The 19341-nt window shown below is 32.1% G+C and overlaps 1 protein-coding gene across 3 annotated transcripts in view; it reads left to right on the forward strand.

The window, feature by feature from the left end:
• The window catches only part of LOC129920295 (nuclear factor related to kappa-B-binding protein), a 66665-nt gene that overhangs the window by 44829 nt on the left and 2495 nt on the right, over positions 1-19341 (forward strand). The gene's annotated exons all lie outside the window — the stretch shown is intronic.

Below are 19341 nucleotides of genomic sequence, written 5' to 3' on the forward strand. Positions count from 1 at the left end.
TCGTATGAACATTTTAAAACTTCGAAATTAAATACAAAATTTACTGATAAATTTGAGTTATTATCAAACACTGAAAACCGTATGATTCTATGTCTTCTTTTTTATCAGATTTTTTGAACCGTCATCGTTTTTTTTAATTTAATACAAAATTAATATTTTACTATCCTTGCTTACAATAGTCTAGGGTTGCCATCTAAAAAATGGCCGCAAGCAAGTGTTGTGAATGGGATTTCATTTCTTTGTAAAAATTAAAACAAAATCGTAAAAAAAACACCTGTTGCTGCTGCACTTGAAAAAAAAATACAAACAAAATAAAATAAAAAAATCAAGTAGGCGTAGGTTTCATTTTAATAAATTCGACATGGAAAATTTTCATTTTTCGAATAATTCTCAAACGTGGCAGTCATTTAAAAAATTTAAATACTTTCAAAGAAGAAATAGAATTTTCTAGAAGAAAAAAATCTTCTTTATAAATAAAATCTTCAAAATAAAGGTAAGATACGAATTATTTTCGATTCATAATTTCTATAAAAGAAATTCTTTCTGTAGCTTTCCTAAAAAAAATCTAAAATTGAGAGGAATAAAGAAAAGGGAAGACTTTTTAGAAGCGGCTCCAAGGAGCATTATCCGTCCATTTGGTCTATGGGATTCTCAAAAAAATAAGAATTGCGACAGACGCAGTATCCGATATCCTTGATGTGAATCGGCTAATTTATTAAATGAGAAATAATCCTAGAACTAAATACAATCGTTTTAAAACTGCGTGTTACAAAATCAGAGCCAATACTTTGAGAAAAGAGTTGCTAACGCAATCTGGAAATAAAAAAAAAAAAAAAAAACAATTCTTCCAAGATTTATAATATTAAATCTGGTATTGTGAACATAAAATAGTGCCGGTTTCCTGTTCAATTCGAGAAACATTAAACTTTGCCTTTGTTATAGTTGATAATTGACTAATTTAAATACTTTAACTTAAAATTTCCAATTTTCCTACTTTTGTTTAATTACTAATTTTATCTAATTATCTATTTTACTAATTTTGTTACTTGAATTTTAATACTTTATCTTACTAATCATAATTGTTGTGTTTGTTGTGAGAACTTTTAATTAAATTTAAATCAAGCTCAACAGGACCTGGATTTTGTGCGCACATCATCGAGGAGTCATGTAAGTGTCTTTTAATTAATTTGTTATATTTTAAAACTATAATATTAAATAATTATCCTTAATATCCTAATTACAAATTATATCTGCAACCAATTGTGGTTTCATTGTCTTAATAGTTTCTTATGGTTGGTTACAACCTTCAATTATTTTCTTTAACGGTTTAGTTTAATGATAACAAAATGTCTTGAATTAGTATAATAAAATTTATGAAATTTAATATGAAAAATTAAATCATTTTATTTGGGGGATTGATGGGGTGTCGATAGGTTAAGCGAGGTGAGTCAAAAATGATTAGTAGGGGTAGCACAAAACATGAGTATCAGTGTTACCAAGGCATAACGCAGGGTGGGATCAATGTACTCGGTATTAAACATCTATATACCAGCCAATGTCTAACAATGTCCGTCCGTTATAACATTAAGATTTTAGAAAGTAAAGGATATATATGAATGTCCTTGTCCAGTCCTGGCATGAGTATTTAATAATTTGTTATTCTTGAGTTTCACTAACTTACAAGAACCCTCCCCAACGACGAGCTAAGTCATTCAAGCATGCCAATGTAAGTCAGTGGCTCTAATAGGAGCATTATGGTTTATGTTCGAATATTAAACGAATAAGAATTGGATTAACAAATATGGCGCCCAACGTATTAGCTTTTAGTAGAAACTTTTTACATTCATGAGTCCCGTTTATTAATCGATTTGATAACGAGTTGCCATGAATAGTCATTTGTCGATTTCCATAACATAGTCAAACTCTTTAGATCCAGTCAGAAGAATTTATGCATGTAATATTAATAATTTTCCCTTTTGTTAGCGCAGGTTGTTTTAGTATTGTTAGTCTGTAGTTAACAGCCCAAGCTGTTTATGCATAGCGACAAAATAAAATAACTAAAGATTATTGTTTTAAGATTATAAGTCCTTTAGTACGAAACAGTCGTATTAAAGTAGCTATAATCAAATTTTTAAAATTGAAAATTAAATATTGTTAAGACATTGGTAAAATAACTCGCTTCACCCCTTTACGACACCCAGGACGTCCCCAGTCTCAAATAGAAGAACAGAAGACAAATTCATAAAATTAGTTACACAATGCAACGTTCTGATAAAAAGAAGAATAATTCTGCAAAGAAAAATCTTGCAAGTTTAAATGATAGTTCTCATAATAACGAAAAAATTACCACTTCAAAGAATACTGGTGCGATACCAAAGGTAATTCATTCTCCAAAAGAAATTCCTGTTGTTCAGTTATCGGATTCAGTATTACAACCGAACCAAATTGATAATTTGACCGACGCATCAGGAGCCACCTCTCTATTGTTTCAACCACCCAAAATCCAAAACATGACCGAACCTTCTGATACCCAAACTAAATCGAAAAGTTTAGATTCAAATGACATTAATAAATTAATATCAGCTCTTCAACAAACTATAATTTGTAATCAGCAAACAGTCATGAACGAGTTCAAATGTTTTAAAGATAATATAACCGATCAGGTTGAAGCGATTAGACAAAACGCTAATCGAAATCAAACAAGGGAGGATAATTTCTCCTTTTCTTCTCCGAATTTTAGAGGTTTTCCTGAAACATCACCATTGGCAAATCCACTTACGTTACCTTCCATTGCCAGACATGATCAAAGTTGTAACATCGAAAAATGGAAAATATGTTACAACGGTGTTGGAAGCGTCCATGACTTCATATTCAAGGTAGAAACCTTAAAAGAACGCTCTCAATGTTCGTGGAGTCACTTATTATCATTCTTTCATCTCCTTTTAGAAGATAAAGCTGAAAGATGGTTTTGGCTTTTCTCAAAACAAAGACAAAATCAGAACATTTCTTATGAATCATTTAAGGAAGCGTTAATACGTGAGTTCAGTCACGTCGAAAACGATCATGACAAACTCGTACGAATGCTCGAACGCCGACAAGGTCAAAAGGAGGCTTTTGATGACTTCTTCACAGCTTTAGTAACGATGAATTCTCGTTTGAAAGAACCTATGGGTGACAAAAAACTCATAGAACTAATTAAAAGTAACGCAAAGGAAACATTAGGTTTCTTGTTATTTGCTTATGATGATATCGATTTACAAAAACTTCGTGAAATCGCAAGACGTGCTGAAAAGCATTTATTGCGTCAAGGGAATTCGACTGCTCATAGACCTAAACCAAATATAAATGAAATTGAAGAAACAGAGTATGAAAATGTGGTAGAAAATAATGATAATGATCCTAATGTAGATGCATTCAGCCATGAACGGAAAGTCGATACTTCCAAATACCAATGCTGGAACTGCGATGCTATTGGACATTCATTTTTTGAATGTCCCGTAGAACAACGCAACCTCTTTTGTTACAAATGCGGTGCGAAAAATGTGACGACAGTCTCATGCAAAAGGCATTTGGTGGGAAACCGATTGTTGGGCGAGAAGGTTGCCGGGAACACTCGCTCATTCCCAACTTTCCCGAGCCAACGATAAAAATTACGGGTTGCGATGACCATAGGTCTTCCAATCTCCCTAATACAAATATTACAGTTTTAAAAAGAATTCCTCCCACGAATTCACCATCGGACGAAATCGCATTTCATACTAATTTACATCAAAGAAAGTTGAACTATGACAAGGTGCGTAGGAGAATTTTCAATTCTGAACCCTCCAAACAGATTTTGAAAGCTCGCGAACGATTTAAGAAGCGCAAAAGTCATCGTTTAACAATTGAATCAACAACAATCTGCACGAACACTGAAGTACGACCATTTATTAATATTCAACTCGGTACAGAGACAATATTATCTCTTCTTGATTCCGGAGCATCAGTAAGTGCTCTCGGAAAGGAAAGTCTCCAATTCATAGAACGCAATAATTTCAAAATCACGGAAATCAAATCTTCTTTAAACACTGCTGATGGTGCAAAACAGAAAGTTGTTGGGTTTTGTGAACTTCCTGTAACATTCAATGGAGTATCCAAAGATATTTTATTTTATGTTGTACCGTCTTTGCAGCAAAAAGTCTATTTAGGTATTAATTTCTGGAAAGATTTCCAAATTGCCCCGAACATTATATCTGAAATTTGCATTGATAATTCTGCTTCGACATCAACGAATTTCCATAAGCTAAACCCATTTCTAAAATATGAACTCGACAAAGTTGTAGAAAGTTTTCCTTCATTTACAAAACATGGGTTAGGTCGCACGCACTTAATCACTCATTCGATTGATACTGGTGATGCGGCTCCTATTAAATCTAAATATTATCCTCTTTCACCACCGAGACAACAACAGGCATACAAGGAAATCGAGGAAATGTTAAAATTGAAGGTTATAGAGCCAAGTGATAGTCCATGGTCCAGTCCGATTGTTCTTGTGAATAAAGGAGGTAAAGTGAGATTCTGTGTAGATTACAGAAAGTTAAACAGTAAATCTAGAAAGAGTGCTTATCCTCTGACTAATATGAATGGTTTGTTAAGTAGAGTCAAAGATACTCACTTTATCTCTGGGATTGATTTGAAAAATGCGTACTGGCAAATTCCATTAAAGGAAAGCGATAAACAAAAAACAGCCTTTGCAGTTCCAGGAATGCCCCTAATGCAATTCAACGTTATGCCATTCGGGTTGTGCGATGCGTCGCAGACTCTAAGTGCCCTTATGGATAAAGTCATACCATCACGATTACGCGAATCTGTTTTTATCTATGTTGATGATCTTCTTGTTTGCTCGGAAAGTTTCGAAAAACACTTGGAAGTACTTTCAGAGGTTTCAAAGTGCCTTAGAGATGCTGGGCTGACCATCAACATAGAGAAAAGTAAATTCTGCCAAACCGAGATAAAGTATTTAGGGTATATTGTAGGACATGGATGCCTGAAAACAGATCCGTCTAAAGTGGAGGCAGTGACTGACTTCCCTTTACCTAAATCCGACCGCCAGGTCCGACGATTTCTCGGTATGGCTGGTTGGTACCGGCAATTTATTGCTAATTTTGCGGATCTATCAGGGCCGCTCACGGACTGTCTAAGGAAAGGCAAGAAATTTGAGTTAACTCCAGCTGCAATAGAAGGTTTTAATAAACTAAAGGCGGCACTCAGTTCAGCTCCAGTACTCGTACAACCAGACTTCACAAAAGAATTTACAATTCAATGTGATGCATCTAGTGTTGGCGTTGGCGGAGTCTTATTTCAGTTAGACGATGAGGGTCGAGAGAGGCCAATCGCTTTCGTTTCCAAGAAATTGAATAAGTCACAACGAAATTACACGGTGACAGAACTAGAGTGTTTTGCTGCTGTGATTTGTCTGAAAAGGTTTAGGCCCTACATTGAGGGGTTACCTTTCCGAGTTATAACCGATCATGCAAGCCTTAAGTGGCTGATGTCACTTAAGGATTTGGATGGTAGATTAGCTCGATGGAGCTTGAAGCTCCAAGCTTTTGTTTTCAAAATCGAGCATCGGAAAGGATCTCTCAATGTGGTGCCTGATACCCTTTCGAGAGCAGACATGGAAGAACTTAGTCTCGATGACATACCGAAAGAAATTGATTTGAACTCTCCAGAGTTTGAGAGTAAAGAGTACGTCGATCTACGAGAAAAAATCAAGGCCAATAGTGATATGCTGCCGGATTTATGTGTATCTGAAAACTTCATTTATAAAAGAACTAAATTTAGAGAGGGCAAAATTGACGAGGAAGATAGCTTATGGATGCTTTGGATTCCGAAAAACTTGACTAGAGATGTCATTGAAAATGCGCATAATTCCGCAACTGCATGTCATGGCGGGCATGCCAAAACGCTTTTCCGCATTCGGCAAAAATATTTCTGGCCAGGTATGGCTAATGATGTAAGAGAGTACATAGATTCTTGCGACATGTGTAAAGGAGTAAAAGCTTCGTGCAAAGTTCTTCGACCGACAATGGGAAACCAAATTAAAACGGAACGTCCGTTCCAAAGGCTTTATGTGGATTTCCTTGGTCCATATCCTAGGACTAAAGATGGCAATTCGGTTATCTTTATCGTCATCGATCATTTCTCTAAATTTCTTTTCCTCAAAGCAATGAAGAAAGCCACTTCCGTAAATGTTATTAACTATCTGCAATCCGAGGTTTTCAATTTCGTAGGTGTGCCACAATATTTGCACAGTGATAACGGTCGTCAATTCATATCCAAAGACTTCGCTGCTTTTCTGAATACATTTGGCATTCAACATGTTACAACAGCTTTATATTCTCCTCAAGCCAATGTATCTGAAAGAGCTAATAGAGAAATTATTGCAAAATTAAGATGTTTTATTGGACGCGATCACACCAAATGGGATAAATATCTCTCACAAATTACGGCTATACTAAGAAGTGATTATCACAACGCTATAAAATGTTCTCCCTACTTTGCTACTTTTGGTCAAAATATGATCCAACATGCATCCGCATATGGTATATTAAATGACCTGGAATGTATAAGAGAACCTTCTATTAATGTCATTACTAATTCAGATAGACTTGTTAAAATACGCGACAACATTTCAAAAAATTTAGATGCAGCCCATTTGCGATCGGCCAAAACGTATAATACAAGGTCAAAGCCTATTGAATTCAGAGTTGGACAAGAGGTTTACAGAAGGAATTTCCAACAAAGCAGTTTTGTTGAAGCCCGTAATGCTAAATTTTGTCATAAATTTCTCAAATGTAGAGTTCGAAAAAGAGTTGGAAATTGCCTATACGAATTAGAAAAGTTAAATGGCGAATATATAGGTAAATTTCACGCGAAAGATATTAAACCTTAACTTAAATTTCGCCCGGCTTATCGTGGGTCGAGCCACACGTTAATTTCACAATACCCATTCCTTTTCCTTTTTGTTTGCTTCCCTAAAGTCACAAACAAAGAAGGTTTGTTGTGAATGGGATTTCATTTCTTTGTAAAAATTAAAACAAAATCGTAAAAAAAACACCTGTTGCTGCTGCACTTGAAAAAAAAATACAAACAAAATAAAATAAAAAAATCAAGTAGGCGTAGGTTTCATTTTAATAAATTCGACATGGAAAATTTTCATTTTTCGAATAATTCTCAAACGTGGCAGTCATTTAAAAAATTTAAATACTTTCAAAGAAGAAATAGAATTTTCTAGAAGAAAAAAATCTTCTTTATAAATAAAATCTTCAAAATAAAGGTAAGATACGAATTATTTTCGATTCATAATTTCTATAAAAGAAATTCTTTCTGTAGCTTTCCTAAAAAAAATCTAAAATTGAGAGGAATAAAGAAAAGGGAAGACTTTTTAGAAGCGGCTCCAAGGAGCATTATCGGTCCATTTGGTCTATGGGATTCTCAAAAAAATAAGAATTGCGACAGACGCAGTATCCGATATCCTTGATGTGAATCGGCTAATTTATTAAATGAGAAATAATCCTAGAACTAAATACAATCGTTTTAAAACTGCGTGTTACAAAATCAGAGCCAATACTTTGAGAAAAGAGTTGCTAACGCAATCTGGAAATAAAAAAAAAAAAAAAAAAAACAATTCTTCCAAGATTTATAATATTAAATCTGGTATTGTGAACATAAAATAGTGCCGGTTTCCTGTTCAATTCGAGAAACATTAAACTTTGCCTTTGTTATAGTTGATAATTGACTAATTTAAATACTTTAACTTAAAATTTCCAATTTTCCTACTTTTGTTTAATTACTAATTTTATCTAATTATCTATTTTACTAATTTTGTTACTTGAATTTTAATACTTTATCTTACTAATCATAATTGTTGTGTTTGTTGTGAGAACTTTTAATTAAATTTAAATCAAGCTCAACAGGACCTGGATTTTGTGCGCACATCATCGAGGAGTCATGTAAGTGTCTTTTAATTAATTTGTTATATTTTAAAACTCGCAACAAATATATCCATTATTACTTTTAATTCCTTTTCAATACATATCTTAATACTATTATTCAATTTTCAATAATATTAAATAATTATCCTTAATATCCTAATTACAAATTATATCTGCAACCAATTGTGGTTTCATTGTCTTAATAGTTTCTTATGGTTGGTTACAACCTTCAATTATTTTCTTTAACGGTTTAGTTTAATGATAACAAAATGTCTTGAATTAGTATAATAAAATTTATGAAATTTAATATGAAAAATTAAATCATTTTATTTGGGGGATTGATGGGGTGTCGATAGGTTAAGCGAGGTGAGTCAAAAATGATTAGTAGGGGTAGCACAAAACATGAGTATCAGTGTTACCAAGGCATAACGCAGGGTGGGATCAATGTACTCGGTATTAAACATCTATATACCAGCCAATGTCTAACAATGTCCGTCCGTTATAACATTAAGATTTTAGAAAGTAAAGGATATATATGAATGTCCTTGTCCAGTCCTGGCATGAGTATTTAATAATTTGTTATTCTTGAGTTTCACTAACTTACAAGAACCCTCCCCAACGACGAGCTAAGTCATTCAAGCATGCCAATGTAAGTCAGTGGCTCTAATAGGAGCATTATGGTTTATGTTCGAATATTAAACGAATAAGAATTGGAATAACACAAGAGTTGTCAGTTGTCAATTTACGATTCCGAAAAAGACTAACGGCCAATTTCTTCACACAAGTCCTAAGTCAGCTTAGTACCCGGTCTAGCTAGACCAGGTCCTAGCACTAGTACTAGGTCCTAAGGAAATGTTAGGACCCTAGCATTTCTTCACATATATAGGACCGGATCTAAGTTCACAACGCAGTCCTAAGAATTAATACGTATAAAACTATTCTAACTGTCATTCTGACAAAATTTTGTTGTTTAAAATAATTAATTTTGATATTTGAAATAATTTATTTTCATATTTAAGGGGGAAATCCCTCTGGAAATTTTTATTTTTGCATTAATTTTTTTTTGCCTTATAAATTCATTTATCAACCGAAGAAACTATTTTCCGTGGTCTAAGCCTTAAATGAAGCCTCAAATGCCCCAAGATAGTCCCGAAACCCATGCCCATTGAACCTACCTCAGTACGAAAACGAAAACTTTAAACGCTTTTTCCTCAAAACGCGCTTATTTCCGCGCCGCACACTGGGGAAATTTGTATGGGAGTGCGGAAAAAACTCAATAAAAACTGAACCACTGAATCAATTTGGATGAAATTTTCAGGAATGACGCCTTAAGTCGTAAGAAAACATTATTATTCATTTGCATCCACTGCCACGCCCTTTTAAAAATATTGTAAGAGTAATAAAGGATCCAGATTTTGTTCTTAGATTACTTACAATTTACCTACATATACTTAAAGCATTTTTTTTTATTTGTTTGTATTATTGGAACCACCTTACCGATTTTAATTACATTAAATGCAAACGAATAACTCATTATACTGTTGTCTAGTTCCACGTCCACTCAAAATGAAAAACCCGAATTATAGTTAAAAAATACTCAAAAAACCACTTCTATCACATTTTATACAATTTAAAATATATTGGCATCACACATTTTTCAATAGTTTATTCTGTTAAGAGAGCCATTACTCACTTAAATGACTCTGATTCTTCTTAGTAAAGGCAGGGCGAAGAATTCGGATGATCTGTATTTTTCAATAATAATGTCAATTTAAATCTATTCTGTGACATTCCATGAGCTTTCTGCTTAGATCTTCCTATGAAATGCTAAAAACTGCCATTATTATAAAACATTTAAGCTAGGTACATACCTATGTATAACGAAAATTCATCTTTCTGAAGCAAAGTCAGAAAATCAAATGTAATTTTATTGAAGTAGATTTATAAAAAAAAAAATCATGTGTGCAATTCACACGTGGTAGAAATGAAACTTTAAAAATCATTTTTCTTATAAAAACAAAATGGAAAAAATCTAACTTTTTTTTGCATCACCTTTAAATCAATTTTTTTAAATGACAACTTATAATAAATTTTATATCATCTGAAATCTTATTATCTTTTATATGACGCTTCTATCATATTTCTACGATGCCTACAAAAAAAGTAAGAATTCTTTTCATTGTTATTTCAGGATTTTGAATATGAAATTTATTGAAATTTTGTACAATTATAGTTTGTTTTATTATCAATCACACAGTATAAATTTCATTAATTTATCTATAAAAACAAAAAAGTTATAATCAATTGATTTCAAATCACAACGATACTAAAGAAGTTTTCACTTCAAAAAGTGTTGCGAATTAATTTTACTTTCTTTTCGGATAAAGGTCTCTAGCTTGCAGCCAAAAAAATAAAAATCTGACAAAAAGGTAGAAAATCTCCTTTTTGTCAGATTTTCAATTTTCTCGAAAACCAGAAGACATAGAAACATATGGTTTTCAGTGTTTGGTAAGGAATCAATTAAGGCAGTTTTCTTCATAATTCAATTTTGTATGCAAATCCCCAATCTTGACAAAAATAGTATTGTATGTTTTTTTTTTTTTTTTTTTTTCAAAATTTTGACATTGAAATCGATTATTTTAAAAACAATAAACTTAAAGAACTTAATTTAAAAGCTCGAATTAAGCGTAATATTCTGGCTTTTAAAAAAGGTATCATTTATAACTTTAAGTGTTACCATTGATTTTTAATATTTTTTTTTTGTTATTTTAAGTAATTTTTAAGAAAATCATTTTTGCGACCAAATGAAGTTTTCAATTGCCAATAAAAAACGCAGTGGCACCTGGTGGCACCCAAATTTGGCCTTTATCAAAAGGTAATTTCATAAGGAAAATGTTTTTAATAGTCTCTAACTGTAGGCAAGTGTAGCTAAAATTATATGTACAAAAATATGAAAAAATTAAGCCATTTTTTTCTCTTTTCTTTAAATAATTATATAAAATAATTAACATCTTTAAAATTAATAATTTCTTCGATTAACAATAGACAAATTATGGCATCTTTACGAAAAAATAAAAGTGTATGAGTCGGCTCAAGCAAAAAAAAATTACACAACTTTAATTTCAGGGTATTTTCACTTCGTTTTTTATACTTTCAACAACTTGTCCCTTAACCAAGCTCTTAAAAGTAAACTACAAGTCCGATTTTAGTAATTCTTTCTGATTTTGATTCAGATTTTATTCTAGAATTTAGAAATAGTATTGAAAATGTTCTCCGAGGTACTTAAAATTTTGGACTTTTTTCCGCAAAATCCCCAGTGTGCGCCGTGCAACGTAACTCAAAAACTAATGAAGCTATCGACTTGAAATAAATTGCAAATTACTCTTTAATTTATTGGCCATTGCATGAACCTAAAAGTTCAACAAAATTTTTACAATAAATATTTTTTTTAAACAATTTGTTTATAAAAAAACATTGTGTTTTTTCGTTTTTTTGGTCTCTAATTTTTATTTTACACTTTTTTTTACTAAATTTAGGTTCATGCAATGCGTATAAATATATTTTATTGGAAAAAAATTTCTTTTTTGATTATAAATAATTTTGTGGACCTGGACATTGCACGGCGCAAACTCGAGGCGTCAACTTTAAAGAGCTGTAGAGCCGCCATTTTGTTTTTTTTTGTACTTCAAAAAAATTGTATCAATACTTTATAATGTCAATAATATCACATACTTTCCCAAATTTCAATAAATGCTTTCAGTTTTCCAAAAAAAAATTATTGAAAAAGCTGTCGTCCAGAGGGATTTCCCCCCTTAAGAGATTTTAACAAAATAAAGAAAAACAAAAAGTAGAAAATAATAAAAGGACTATCAAAAAAATTTAAAAACAAATGTGGTCAAACGTAAGAAGCCAACAAGCAAAACAAATTCGATTCATTTATCAAGAAATTTAACAGTCAAGAATTAATTTATGAATGCTGAATTGTGTGATCTGGGTAATGTTAACAATTCTGAAATACAGTTCACCAAAAACTAGGAAGGTTTCACACAAGTACTCGAGGTTTAAACGGATCGCTAACCTTAATGCAGTAGACCCATATTAAGCTTACAACATTTTCGGATAGACGTTTGTACCTGCATATGTACATACAAAATTTATTTTAATAAAAAGAATAATTTAAAAGAACGCAGTCCTGTGGTGCGTTCTTTTATTCGACGTTGTTAACTATTGTTAACAATAGTTAACTTTCATCGTTCCTAAATGAGAAAAAAGTTACAAAGTGTAACATCGTGACGTCACAACATCGTTCCTAAATCCAATGTTGAAGTGTCAAATAGTTACATTTTGTTACTTTTTCCAACTCAGCTCCTGGACTTGAGTTTCAATGTTAATCTGTCAAACACAACTAAATGAGGAAGAGAGGGGATGATGTGAGAAGAGAATTTCTTGTTTGTTTCCATATTTGAAATTATTGAATGCATATTTTTGTTTCAATTTGCTTAGAATTCAATTAAAAAGAATTATTTCAGTACCAAATTAATTCTTTCTTGTTTATTCATTCATAAAATTACTCTCAAAAAATTTTCTTTTGACAGATCAACACAATGTAACATTAGTCGTTCCTAAATCAAAGTTGAAATTTTCTAACAAAATCTAACAAAAACAAATACAACGATTTTTTTGACATAACAACAATAGTTAACTATATTCAATAAAAGAACGGACCACTGATATTGTCTTTTTTTTTACTAAAATGCAACTCGCAATATTTTATCTTGACTTATAGGCAAATCCGAGGTATTATTGGGGGTGTAAATGGTTCACAGGTCGAGAAATGTAAAGACTATCTTGGTTGTCACTTTTAGGAAGATCTAACTTTTTTGGTACTTCTTCACCAAGAAGTGTTCTCTTGTCCATTCTTCCGGTTCCGGCATTGCATTCCTCATTTCAGGTAATTTTGGTAAATTTTTAAAAATCGTTCAAATCATTAAAATTACCAAAAAATTACTTAACAGGCGAAACAGCACCCAAGTACTAAGCGCTAGACTACCGATTTTTGAGGTCCTAACAAATATTGAGTCCTAACTAATACTCGGTACCAATTTGACAGTACTAGGGCTTAGAACTTTTGTGAAGAAATCACTTGGTACTGATTTGAGTACTAACGATTGGTATAATAACCAGGTACTAGCCGATTTTGAGGAGCTAGCTAGGACAAGGTCCTAATTAGTACTCGGTCCTAAATTGACAGTTTTAGGACCTAGTACTTGGGTGAGTGAGAAATGAGTTGGTACTTATTTGAGTACTAACTTTAGGACTAGGACCGGTTTTAGCGTTAGGACTCTGTGAAGAAATCGGCCGTAAAAGAAAAAAAATATTTAAAAACAACCGCAAATATTACAGTTATGAGTGATACTTCTTCAAAAGCCAAAACTTTACGCTCCATTATAATACTTAAATCAAATTATCAAAATTTGAGAAAAAATAAGTTTTGAAAAAACACACTGAATACTATTTCTGTAAAAAATTGTGTAAAAATTTTACCAAACTGAGTGGTATAGTAAACTGCCTTTATTAATTTCAAATCAAACACTTAAAACCGTATGTTCCTATCTCTTCAGTTCTTGACAACATTGATAAATAAATAATACAAAATAGAAGGGATAGTGTTGTACATATATAAATATTCATAAATTTGAGCAACTGTACTCAACTTCTACTTTAACAAATCATTGCTTTATCAAAATACACTAGTCCAAAAAATTAAGGGAACAAAAAAAAATTGTGATTTTTTTAGTGATTTTCGACAGGCTGTATCTCAGTAAAAAATGATCGCATCATGACAAAACAAAAAGCATGTGAAAGCTAAATTCTTCTAAACTAACGATTTTATGATTAAATATTTTATTTCTAACGGTAAAATAGCTTAATCTTTGGAACTGTTCAACAACCAACATTTTCAAATTTTGTTTTGTTTTTACTTTACTCATGAGAAGGTGGGAAAATTGTTTGTGATAAAATGATTATTATTTTTAGAAATGCTATTTATTTGGCTTTAAGATTCTTTTTGTTTCAAACTCCTACAATTTTTTTTTACCTTGAAAAACAGTCCTCAAACCAAAAACCATACTTTTGACTTTGGCTATCAATATCTCAACAACGGATCACTTTACAAAAAATTCAAAGATGCATTTGAAAAATTCATTTAATTCTCTACAAAGAAATCAAGTTTAATTTGTTAAAAAAAATGTTTTCGTACATTTGAGATCAATTGTGAAAAGCTATTAAAATAGGCCTTTTTACGATTTTTTAGAAAATGTGCCGCTATTTCATAAATATGGGTGATAAGATTAAACTGAGGCTTAATTATTAAAGCTTACTTGAAATAAAATTAATCTGCAAAATTTCAGACTAATTCATCAAACAGTTTTTCTGTTGTGAGGGTTTGAACTTTTGAGATGAATTAAAACACCACATTTTTGCAGCTGTAAATGACTTTCTTCTAATCACTTTTTTTTTAGAACAAAATCAAATTCTTTTGAGTTTATTTGGACATTTTATTAAAAAATACCGTTTAAATTTTAGATAAACCAAAGAAAATTAAAAGTTAAAAAAAAAAGTTAAATTTTGAAAAAAAATCATACCATTTTTGGATGTTTTTCCAAACAATTCATTGAAATAAATTTTTTTAAAAATTTAATGAAGTACAATATCCTGGGTTTTATCTCAATCTTTCATAACTGTAAGTGTTGTCGTTGTTTTTAAATATATATATTTTTTTTAAATTTTTTCGGAATCGTTAATTGAAAGGCTGCGGCAATGTTTTCAATTGCAACCCTGGTTTGTCTTAGAGAGAAATAATTAAACTTTAATTAAGAATAAGAATTTTAAAAAACAGCAGATGCCTGCAATTTTCACTTAATTTTTTAAACATTATTGCTCCAAATTTTGACTTTGAAATAAATTATTCCAAAAACCATTGCTTTAAATGAATTAATTTAAAATAAATTATTATGTGTGGAATTTTGGTTTCAAAAAGATATAATTCAAAACTATTAGTGTTGCTGTTATGTTTAAATAATTTGTATTTCAATTTTAGTAATTTTTTTGGAATCGTAAATTCAAAGCCTGCCAATCTTGGGGCAAAATTTTAAATGGCAACCCTAATTTATTGTAAAGTGGAATAATAAAACTTTAATTGAGTTATAGAATTAAAAAAAAAAATATGACTGCAATTTTCACCAAAAATGTACCTCATTAAACCTGGCAACTCTAGGGTTGCGGCAGACCGAGAGCTGTTTTTTTGTAATCTTTGTAAGATCTTTCTTTAAAATGACGTGGCAAAGGAATTTAACGACCCAGTTGTAACACTTTCGATGCCATCTTGAATATGTCTTTCCATTTTATGAAATTCATAAAAGTCGTATTGAATCAATTCGACATAATTTCATACAATTCGCTTTGAAGAGTGTTCCTTGGCCTGATCCTTATAATCTGCCACCATATGAACATAGGATTCAACTTCTTCAGAAGTGTAAAAAAAATACCTACTCATTTGACCGGCAATGTAGTAGAGAGCATTATGTAAAAATATTGAATTACATATTAAAGAAATTTGTGCATTTAGAAACCTTTCGATTCTACGAATTCGGAATTCGTTTTTGGGAATCCTAGCTTTTATATTTATACGAAATGATGTCCTTGCCATAAAGTTGTAGTGTCCCGCTTTGGTAATTCTCCGGACATGAATTCAATAGAAAATGTCTTGATGCTTCTCAAAAGAAAAGTTGCAGAAAACCTTATAACAGTGCAAAACCAGCTGCTGAAAAAGAATTTTGTTGCTTAATACTACAAATTACTCATGTATTCCCTGATGAATAAAGGCACTTATTGGAGAAAAAACGGATCATTTTCAAACAAAAAGTTTTGTTATTTTCCATCAAAATTTGTGAACTTTTTTAATTTTTTTAAGTTAATTTGTATCAAAACGATAATTGTAAGTAAATGAAACGAACAAAATGTAAGCTTTCTCATAGCAATGAAATATTGCTCTTTGAAACCGGGGGTTGTGAAAAATGCATGAAAGAACGTTATTGTATCTTCTTCTTCTTCCTTTTTCTCGGCGCTGCACAGTGGGTACCCTCCCATACAAAGTGCGGTCAAAAATATAATGACCATTTTTTTTTAATGAAACGCCTGTATTATCATTTAATATGATTTATTAATGCAAAAAAATGCAAGTCAGTTTTTTTTTAATTTTTGTTATTTTGAAGAAAAATAAAAAAAGTTAAACAAAAATTATTATTATTATTATGGGAGATTGTAGAACGTTGTTTAATCATTGGATTTTAAAAAACTGACATTTACTTTTTTTATTTTTGACCTATGGCGCACAGTGCGGCGACTAGTGGAAAAAAAATCAAAAAAAAGAATTTGCCAAAAATGTGAAGAAAGTATGCCAAATTCAAGGTAATAAGTCTGAATGAATAAATCGACAGTTAATTTATGATAAAGTTCAATTTTCTGTTGTCAGAGATCCTCAGAAGATCAATAAAAAAAAACAAACAATTAGAGTAAGATTTGTAGTTACCGGTTAAAAAACCATTTACTGAAGAAAAAAGGAACATATGAAATTTTTTTTGCTAGGTTCACATTCAGGAGAGAAAATATAATTATTCTAACTGCATATTTTTTTTTCTACATGTAAATTTAAATTTTTTTGAGAGTCCAAATCAAAGCTTCTTTGTTCGTGGTAAGTACTAACTTTGATAAGCCATATATTTTGAGAGGGGTCAGATGGGAAAAAAGTGTTTTTATTTAAAGAAAGAAAACAATTATATCTTTTAAAAAAAGTAAGTTTTGTCTGCAGAAACTTGCGCTTTCTCTTGCAACAAGTGTTTGTTTACGAGTATTTTTTACATAATGTGTTCAGCTAGGGAGCTTTTTGATGTTTGTTTTTCCAACCCAACAGCCCGATTGCGTGGTGTTTTGCAGTTAATGAAGTCAAAACTAAATATGCAATCAAATTTATAATATTTTTGACCTATGGCGCACAGTGCGGCGACTAGTGGAAAAAAAATCAAAAAAAAGAATTTGCCAAAAATGTGAAGAAAGTATGCCAAATTCAAGGTAATAAGTCTGAATGAATAAATCGACAGTTAATTTATGATAAAGTTCAATTTTCTGTTGTCAGAGATCCTCAGAAGATCAATAAAAAAAAACAAACAATTAGAGTAAGATTTGTAGTTACCGGTTAAAAAACCATTTACTGAAGAAAAAAGGAACATATGAAATTTTTTTTGCTAGGTTCACATTCAGGAGAGAAAATATAATTATTCTAACTGCATATTTTTTTTTCTACATGTAAATTTAAATTTTTTTGAGAGTCCAAATCAAAGCTTCTTTGTTCGTGGTAAGTACTAACTTTGATAAGCCATATATTTTGAGAGGGGTCAGATGGGAAAAAAGTGTTTTTATTTAAAGAAAGAAAACAATTATATCTTTTAAAAAAAGTAAGTTTTGTCTGCAGAAACTTGCGCTTTCTCTTGCAACAAGTGTTTGTTTACGAGTATTTTTTACATAATGTGTTCAGCTAGGGAGCTTTTTGATGTTTGTTTTTCCAACCCAACAGCCCGATTGCGTGGTGTTTTGCAGTTAATGAAGTCAAAACTAAATATGCAATCAAATTTAGAGCCTGAAAATCAAGAAATCTTAGCAAAACACTTGTTTTTTTATTTTTTTCCCGAATTCCCATACATACAAGTTCCTGGATCGAATCATGTATACAAAAGTAGGCGTGGCAGGGGGCGATTAGGGTCGACACTATTTTGTACTTTTGAACTCGCCTAGATAATCAAATATCTTCAATTTTATTCAAATTGGAAATTTCGCTAAAGTTTGTAAAACATGTTGTTATTACATTTAAAAACAATTTTTTTTCCAAAATCAACTTTTTTTTTTTAAATTTGATTTTTTTCCAACATCTCCATACAAATCAACGCACTGTGTGGCGGTACCCACTGTGCGCTGTTATGATCTCGATGTCGAGGGGATCATAACTATCCCACGTATCTGCTTCACACTAGTGATCCGCCTGTGGGGTTCGCCGGGTTGACCTCAGAAATCGGCGGCAAGCCTCCCGGTTTTGTATTGTTCCATTTCTAAGGCCAACTGAATGCTGGTGTTTTTGCATTTGCTTGTACACTGAGTTTTTAGGCCTACCTTTCTTTTTATTTCGTGTTGGAACGTTGTATGATAAAGCTTTTTTGACGGGTTTCTCAGGATCTCTCTTTTGAACATGGCAATACCAACTGAGTCGGTCGTGTTCAATTTTTTGGGAGATGGTGTTTTTAACATGAAGGCTTCCTCGGATCTTCGTACTTCTAATTCTATCAAGCTTTGTTACTCCTGCTGTCATGCGAAGCATCTTCATCTCAGCTGCCGTTAACTTAATCTCATAAATTGTACATTGTCCAACATTGTGAATCGTATGTGAGTGCTGGACGCACAACTGCGGTGTAGAGTCTTCCTTTCAGCTTAGAGGGCATTTTTCGATCATAGAAGATAGCAGAATTTTCCCGCCACTTCATCCACCCTACGCTTACGCGATGATTGATATCGTCATCACAAGTACCTTCGTTATTAATCATAGACACCAGATATTTAAACTTTTCACACTTGGGAAGCACTACACCATTCAAATAAATGTCAGGAATAGGCCTGTGTAGATCAGAAAATGGGCAGCATAGGTATTCTGTCTTTTTTGCGCTTATGCGGTACCCACTACCTTCTAGAACATCCACCCATACATCAAGTGCTCGTTGAAGGGATATCGGGTCTTCACTTATGATGGCTCCATTGTCAGCAAAGAATAACTGATGCACTTTTAGGTCCGTCACTTTGCCTTCAAGCAGGTTATCAAGAACGGTAATAAAGAGCAGAGGACTCAAGACGCTTCCCTGGTGTACACCTACTTTGATTTCGAATTCTTCGGTGACTCCAGCTGCACATCTTACTTTAGTAACTGCTCCATCATACATGTCCATAATTATCCGCACATAGGTTTCCGGAATTCCTCGTTGTCTGAGGGCCACCCATATCAACCAATACCACATGCAAATCCTCCAAGGAATCTCGATGTTTTTCCATAATGATTCTGATACTCTGGATTGCATCTGTGGTTGATTTACCCGCAACAAACCCGCACTGGTCATCAGATATCCTTATTATTTTTCGCAGTCGGCTACCCAAGACTCGCTCAACGATCTTCATGGTGTGTGACATCAGCTTAATCGAACGGTAATTATCACAGCTTCGAGTATCACCCTTCCCTTTGTATATTGGAAGAAGGTAACTTTCCCTCCAT

The sequence above is a fragment of the Episyrphus balteatus genome, chromosome 4 (genome assembly GCF_945859705.1).
Source record: "Episyrphus balteatus chromosome 4, idEpiBalt1.1, whole genome shotgun sequence".
Lineage (NCBI taxonomy): Eukaryota > Metazoa > Arthropoda > Insecta > Diptera > Syrphidae > Episyrphus > Episyrphus balteatus.